Below are 9,751 nucleotides of genomic sequence, written 5' to 3'. Positions count from 1 at the left end.
CCACCTACAAACACATCCGAGCACCATCGGATGACATCCGAAGTACTTCCCAACCACCTACAAACACATCCGAGCACCATCGGATGACATCCGAAGTACTTCCCAACCACCTACAAACACATCCGAGCACCATCGGATGACATCCGAAGTACTTCCCAACCACCTACAAACACATCCGAGCACCATCGGATGACATCCGAAGTACTTCCCAACCACCTATTAACACATCCGAGCACCATCGAAAGACATCCGAAGTACTTCCCAACCACCTACAAACACATCCGAGCACCATCGTATGACCGTCGGAGTGCTTCTCAACCACCTACAAACACATCCGAGCACCATCGGAAGACATCCGAAGTACTTCCCAACCACCTACAAACACATCCGGACATCATCGGATGACATCCGAAGTACTTCCCAACCACCTACAAACACATCCGGGCATCATCGGATGACATCCGAAGTACTTCCCAACCACCTACAAACACATCCGAGTACCATCGGATGACATCCGAAGTACTTCCCAACCACCTAAAAACACATCCGAGCACCATCGGATGACATCCGAAGTACTTCCCAACCATCTACAAACACATCCGAGCACCATCGGATGACCTTCGGAGTGCTTCCCAACCACCTAAAAACACATCCGAGCACCATCGGATGACATCCGAAGTACTTCCCAACCACCTACAAACACATCCGAGCACCATCGGATTACACCCGAAGTACTTCCCAACCACCTACAAACACATCCGAGCACCATCGGATGACATCCGAAGTACTTCCCAACCACCTACAAACACATCCGAGCACCATCGGATGACATCCGAAGTACTTCCCAACCACCTACAAACACATCCGAGCACCATCAGATGACCTTCGGAGTGCTTCCCAACCACCTACAAACACATCCGAGCACCATCGCATGACATCCGAAGTACTTCCCAACCACCTACAAACACATCCGAGCACCATCGGATGACATCCGAAGTACTTCCCAACCACCATCCGAGCACCATCGGATGACCTTCGGAGTGCTTCCCAACCACCTACAAACACATCCGAGCACCATCGGATGACATCCGAAGTACTTCCCAACCACCTACAAACACATCCGAGCACCATCGGATGACCTTCGGAGTGCTTCCCAACCACCAACAAACACATCCGAGCACCATCGGATGACATCCGAAGTACTTCCCAACCACCTACAAACACATCCGAGCACCATCGGTTGACAACCGAAGTACTTCCCAACCACCTACAAACACATCCGAGTACCATCGGATGACATCCGAAGTACTTCCCAACCACCTACAAACACATCCGAGCACCATCGTATGACCGTCGGAGTGCTTCCCAACCACCTACAAACACATCCGAGAATCATCGGAAGACATCCGAAGTACTTCCCAACCACCTACAACCACATCCGAGCATCATCGGATGACATCCGAAGTACTTCCCAACCACCTACAAACACATCCGAGCACCATCGGATGACATCCGAAGAACTTCTCAACCAACTACAAACACATCCGAGCACCATCCAACAACCTTCGGAGTGCTTCCCAACCACCTACAAACACATCCGAGCACCATCGGATGACCTTCGGAGTGCTTCCCAACCACCTACAAACACATCCGAGCATCATCGGATGACATCCGAAGTACTTCCCAACCACCTACAAACACATCCGAGCACCATCGCATGACATCCGAAGTACTTCCCAACCACCTACAAACACATCCAAGCACCATCGGATGACATCCGAAGTACTTCCCAACCACCTACAAACACATCCGAGCACCATCGGATGACATCCGAAGTACTTCCCAACCACCTACAACCACATCCGAGCATCATCGGATGAGATCCGAAGTACTTCCCAACCACCTACAAACACATCCGAGCACCATCGGATGACATCCGAAGAACTTCCCAACCAACTACAAACACATCCGAGCACCATTTAACAACCTTCGGAGTGCTTCCCAACCACCTACAAACACATCCGAGCACCATCGGATGACCTTCGGAGTGCTTCCCAACCACCTACAAACACATCCGAGCATCATCGGATGACATCCGAAGTACTTCCCAACCACCTACAAACACATCCGAGCATCATCGGATGACATCCGAAGTACTTCCCAACCACCTACAAACACATCCGAGCACCATCGGATGACATCCGAAGTACTTCCCAACCACCTACAAACACATCCGAGCACCATCGGATGACATCCAAAGTACTTCCCAACCACCTACAAACATATCCGAGCACAATCGGATGACATCCGAAGTACTTCCCAACCACCTACAAACACATCCTAGCACCATCGGATGACATTCGGAGTGCTTCCCAACCACCTACAAACACATCCGAGCATCATCGGATGACATCCGAATTACTTCCCAACCACCTACAAACACATCCGAGCATCATCGGATGACATCCGAAGTACTTCCCAACCACCTACAAACACATCCGAGCACCATCGGATGACATCCGAAGTACTTCCCAACCACCTACAAACACATCCGAGCACCATCGGATGACCTTCGGAGTGCTTCCCAACCACCTACAAACACATCCGAGCACCATCGGATGACATTCGAAGTACTTCCCAACCACCTACAAACACATCCGAGCACCATCGGATGACATCCGAAGTACTTCCCAACCACCTACAAACACATCCGAGCACCATCGGATGACATCCGAAGTACTTCCCAACCACCTACAAACACATCCGAGCACCATCGGATGACCTTCGGAGTGCTTCCCAACCACCTACAAACACATCCGAGCACCATCGGATGACATCCGAAGTACTTCCCAACCACCTACAAACACATCCGAGCACCATCGGATGACCTTCGGAGTGCTTCCCAACCACCTACAAACACATCCGAGCACCATCGGATGACATCCGAAGTACATCCCAACCACCAACAAACACATCCGAGCACCATCGGATGACATCCGAAGTACTTTTCAATCACCTACAAACACATCCGAGCACCATCGGATGACATCCGAAGTACTTCCCAACCACCTACAAACACATCCGAGCACCATCGGATGACCTTCGGAGTGCTTCCCAACCACCAACAAACACATCCGAGCACCATCGGATGACATCCGAAGTACTTCCCAACCACCTACAAACACATCCGAGCATCATCGGATGACATCCGAAGTACTTCCCAACCACCTACAAACACATCCAAACATCATCGGATGACATCCGAAGTACTTCCTAACCACCTACAAACACATCCGAGCATCATCGGATGACCTTCGGAGTGCTTCCCAACCACCTACAAACACATCCGAGCATCATCGGATGACCTTCGGAGTGCTTCCCAACCACCTACAAACACATCCGAGCACCATCGGATGACATCCGAAGTACTTCCCAACCAAATACAAACACATCCGAGCACCATCGGATGACATCCGAAGTACTTCCCAACCACCTACAAACACATTAGAGCACCATCGGATGACCTTCTGAGTGCTTCCCAACCACCAACAAACACATCCGAGCACCATCGGATGACCTTCGGAGTGCTTCCCAACCACCTACAAACACATCCGAGCACCATCGGATGACATCCGAAGTACTTCCCAACCACCTACAAACACATCCGAGCACCATCGGATGACATCCGAAGTACTTCCCAACCACCTACAAACACATCCGAGCACCATCGGATGACCTTCGGAGTGCTTCCCAACCACCTACAAACACATCCGAGCACCATCGGATGACATCCGAAGTACTTCCCAACCACCTACAAACACATCCGAGCACCATCGGATGACCTTCGGAGTGCTTCCCAACCACCTACAAACACATCCGAGCATCATCGGATGACCTTCGGAGTGCTTCCCAACCACCTACAAACACATCCGAGCACCATCGGATGACATCCGAAGTACTTCCCAACCACCTACAAACACATCCGAGCACCATCGGATGACATCCGAAGTACTTCCCAACCACCTACAAACACATTCTAGCACCATCGGATGACATTCGGAGTGCTTCCCAACCACCTACAAACACATCCGAGCATCATCGGATGACATCCGAAGTACTTCCCAACCACCTACAAACACATCCGAGCATCATCGGATGACATCCGAAGTACTTCCCAACCACCTACAAACACATCCGAGCACCATCCAATAACCTTCGGAGTGCTTCCCAACCACCTACAAACACATCCGAGCACCATCGGATGACATCCGAAGTACTTCCCAACCACCTACAAACACATCCGAGCACCATCGGATGACCTTCGGAGTGCTTCCCAACCACCTACAAACACATCCGAGCACCATCGGATGACATCCGAAGTACTTCCCAACCACCTACAAACACATCCGAGCACCATCGGATTACCTTCGGAGTGCTTCCCAACCACCAACAAACACATCCGAGCACCATCGGATGACCTTCGGAGTGCTTCCCAACCACCTACAAACACATCCGAGTACCATCGGATGACATCCGAAGTACTTCCCAACCACCTACAAACACATCCGAGCACCATCGGTTGACATCCGAAGTACTTCCCAACCACCTACAAACACATCCGAGCACCATCGGATGACCTTCGGAGTGCTTCCCAACCACCTACAAACACATCCGAGTACCATCGGATGACATCCGAAGTACTTCCCAACCACCTACAAACACATCCGAGCACCATCGGTTGACATCCGAAGTACTTCCCAACCACCTACAAACACATCCGAGCACCATCGGATGACCTTCGGAGTGCTTCCCAACCACCTACAAACACATCCGAGTACCATCGGATGACATCCGAAGTACTTCCCAACCACCTACAAACACATCCGAGCACCATCGGATGACCTTCGGAGTGCTTCCCAACCACCTACAAACACATCCGAGCACCATCGGATGACATCCGAAGTACTTCCCAACCACCTACAAACACATCCGAGCACCATCGGATGACATCCGAAGTACTTCCCAACCACCTACAAACACATCCGAGCACCATCGGATGACCTTCGGAGTGCTTCCCAACCACCTACAAACACATCCGAGTACCATCGGATGACATCCGAAGTACTTCCCAACCACCTACAAACACATCCGAGCACCATCGGATGACATCCGAAGTACTTCCCAACCACCTACAAACACATCCGAGCACCATCGGTTGACATCCGAAGTACTTCCCAACCACCTACAAACACATCCGAGCACCATCGGATGACCTTCGGAGTGCTTCCCAACCACCTACAAACACATCCGAGTACCATCGGATGACATCCGAAGTACTTCCCAACCACCTACAAACACATCCGAGCACCATCGGATGACCTTCGGAGTGCTTCCCAACCACCAACAAACACATCCGAGCACCATCGGATGACCTTCGGAGTGCTTCCCAACCACCTACAAACACATCCGAGTACCATCGGATGTCATCCGAAGTACTTCCCAACCACCTACAAACACATCCGAGCACCATCGGATGACATCCGAAGTACTTCCCAACCACCTACAAACACATCCGAGCACAATCGGATGACAATCGGAGTGCTTCCCAACCACCTACAAACACATCCGAGCACCATCGGATGACATCCGAAGTACTTCCCAACCACCTACAAACACATCCGAGCATCATCGGATGACATCCGAAGTACTTCCCAACCACCTACAAACACATCCGAGCATCATCGGATGACATCCGAAGTACTTCCCAACCACCTACAAACACATCCGAGCATCATCGGATGACATCCGAAGTACTTCCCAACCACCTACAAACACATCCGAGCACCATCGGAAGACATCCGAAGTACTTCCCAACCACCTACAAACACATCCGAGCATCATCGGATGACATCCGAAGTACTTCCCAACCACCTACAAACACATCCGAGCAACATCGGATTACATCCGAAGTACTTCCCAACCACCGACAAACACATCCGAGCATCATCGGATGACATCCGAAGTACTTCCCAACCACCTACAAACACATCCGAGCATCATCGGATGACATCCGAAGTACTTCCCAACCACCTACAAACACATCCGTGCACCATCGGATGACATCCGAAGTACTTCCCAACCACCTACAAACACATCCGTGCACCATCGGATGACATCCGAAGTACTTCCCAACCACCTACAAACACATCCGAGCACCACCGGTTGACATCCGAAGTACTTCCCAACCACCTACAAACACATCCGAGCACCATCGGATGACCTTCGGAGGGCTTCCCAACCACCTACAAACACATCCGAGCATCATCGGATGACATCCGAAGTACTTCCCAACCACCTACAAACACATCCGAGCATCATCGGATGACATCCGAAGTACTTCCCAACCACCTACAAACACATCCGAGCATCATCGGAAGACATCCGAAGTACTTCCCAACCACCTACAAACACATCCGAGCACCACCGGTTGACATCCGAAGTACTTCCCAACCACCTACAAACACATCCGAGCACCATCGGATGACCTTCGGAGTGCTTCCCAACCACCTACAAACACATCCGAGTACCATCGGATGACATCCGAAGTACTTCCCAACCACCTACAAACACATCCGAGCACCATCGGTTGACATCCGAAGTACTTCCCAACCACCTACAAACACATCCGAGCATCATCGGATTACATCCGAAGTACTTCCCAACCACCTACAAACACATCCGAGCATCATCGGATGACATCCGAAGTACTTCCCAACCACCTACAAACACATCCGAGCATCATCGGATGACATCCGAAGTACTTCCCAACCACCTACAACCACATCCGAGCATCATCGAATGAGATCCGAAGTACTTCCCAACCACCTACAAACACATCCGAGCACCATCGGATGACATCCGAAGAACTTCCCAACCAACTACAAACACATCCGAGCACCATCCAACAACCTTCGGAGTGCTTCCCAACCACCTACAAACACATCCGAGCACCATCGGATGACCTTCGGAGTGCTTCCCAACCACCTACAAACACATCCGAGCATCATCGGATGACATCCGAAGTACTTCCCAACCACCTACAAACACATCCGAGCATCATCGCATGACATCCGAAGTACTTCCCAACCACCTACAAACACATCCGAGCATCATCGCATGACATCCGAAGTACTTCCCAACCACCTACAAACACATCCGAGCACCATCGGATGACATCCGAAGTACTTCCCAACCACCTACAAACACATCCGAGCACCATCGGATGACATCCGAAGTACTTCCCAACCACCTACAAACATATCCGAGCACAATCGGATGACATCCGAAGTACTTCCCAACCACCTACAAACACATTATAGCACCATCGGATGACATTCGGAGTGCTTCCCAACCACCTACAAACACATCCGAGCATCATCGGATGACATCCGAATTACTTCCCAACCACCTACAAACACATCCGAGCATCATCGGATGACATCCGAAGTACTTCCCAACCACCTACAAACACATCCGAGCACCATCGGATGACATCCGAAGTACTTCCCAACCACCTACAAACACATCCGAGCACCATCGGATGACCTTCGGAGTGCTTCCCAACCACCTACAAACACATCCGAGCACCATCGGATGACATCCGAAGTACTTCCCAACCACCTACAAACACATCCGAGCACCATCGGATGACATCCGAAGTACTTCCCAACCACCTACAAACACATCCGAGCACCATCGGATGACATCCGAAGTACTTCCCAACCACCTACAAACACATCCGAGCACCATCGGATGACCTTCGGAGTGCTTCCCAACCACCTACAAACACATCCGAGCACCATCGGATGACATCCAAAGTACTTCCCAACCACCTACAAACACATCCGAGCACCATCGGATGACCTTCGGAGTGCTTCCCAACCACCTACAAACACATCCGAGCACCATCGGATGACATCCGAAGTACTTCCCAACCACCAACAAACACATCCGAGCACCATCGGATGACATCCGAAGTACTTTTCAATCACCTACAAACACATCCGAGCACCATCGGATGACATCCGAAGTACTTCCCAACCACCTACAAACACATCCGAGCACCATCGGATGACCTTCGGAGTGCTTCCCAACCACCAACAAACACATCCGAGCACCATCGGATGACATCCGAAGTACTTCCCAACCACCTACAAACACATCCGAGCATCATCGGATGACATCCGAAGTACTTCCCAACCACCTACAAAAACATCCAAACATCATCGGATGACATCCGAAGTACTTCCTAACCACCTACAAACACATCCGAGCATCATCGGATGACCTTCGGAGTGCTTCCCAACCACCTACAAACACATCCGAGCATCATCGGATGACCTTCGGAGTGCTTCCCAACCACCTACAAACACATCCGAGCACCATCGGATGACATCCGAAGTACTTCCCAACCACCTACAAACACATCCGAGCACCATCGGATGACATCCGAAGTACTTCCCAACCACCTACAAACACATCCGAGCACCATCGGATGACCTTCTGAGTGCTTCCCAACCACCAACAAACACATCCGAGCAATATCGGATGACCTTTGGAGTGCTTCCCAACCACCTACAAACACATCCGAGCACCATCGGATGACATCCGAAGTACTTCCCAACCACCTACAAACACATCCGAGCACCATCGGATGACATCCGAAGTACTTCCCAACCACCTACAAACACATTCTAGCACCATCGGATGACATTCGGAGTGCTTCCCAACCACCTACAAACACATCCGAGCATCATCGGATGACATCCGAAGTACTTCCCAACCACCTACAAACACATCCGAGCATCATCGGATGACATCCGAAGTACTTCCCAACCACCTACAAACACATCCGAGCACCATCCATTAACCTTCGGAGTGCTTCCCAACCACCTACAAACACATCCGAGCACCATCGGATGACATCCGAAGTACTTCCCAACCACCTACAAACACATCCGAGCACCATCGGATGACCTTCGGAGTGCTTCCCAACCACCTACAAACACATCCGAGCACCATCGGTTGACATCCGAAGTACTTCCCAACCACCTACAAACACATCCGAGCACCATCGGATGACCTTCGGAGTGCTTCCCAACCACCTACAAACACATCCGAGTACCATCGGATGACATCCGAAGTACTTCCCAACCACCTACAAACACATCCGAGCACCATCGGTTGACATCCGAAGTACTTCCCAACCACCTACAAACACATCCGAGCACCATCGGATGACCTTCGGAGTGCTTCCCAACCACCTACAAACACATCCGAGCACCATCGGATGACATCCGAAGTACTTCCCAACCACCTACAAACACATCCGAGCACCATCGGATGACATCCGAAGTACTTCCCAACCACCTACAAACACATCCGAGCACCATCGGATGACCTTCGGAGTGCTTCCCAACCACCAACAAACACATCCGAGCACCATCGGATGACCTTCGGAGTGCTTCCCAACCACCTACAAACACATCCGAGTACCATCGGATGTCATCCGAAGTACTTCCAAACCACCTACAAACACATCCGAGCACCATCGGATGACATCCGAAGTACTTCCCAACCACCTACAAACACATCCGAGCACAATCGGATGACAATCGGAGTGCTTCCCAACCACCTACAAACACATCCGAGCACCATCGGATGACATCCGAAGTACTTCCCAACCACCTAC

This window comes from Anopheles coustani, unplaced genomic scaffold, assembly GCF_943734705.1.
Source record: "Anopheles coustani unplaced genomic scaffold, idAnoCousDA_361_x.2 scaffold_14_ctg1, whole genome shotgun sequence".
Lineage (NCBI taxonomy): Eukaryota > Metazoa > Arthropoda > Insecta > Diptera > Culicidae > Anopheles > Anopheles coustani.
The sequence above is the reverse complement of the archived record's forward strand: the minus strand, read 5'-3'. Positions refer to the sequence as shown.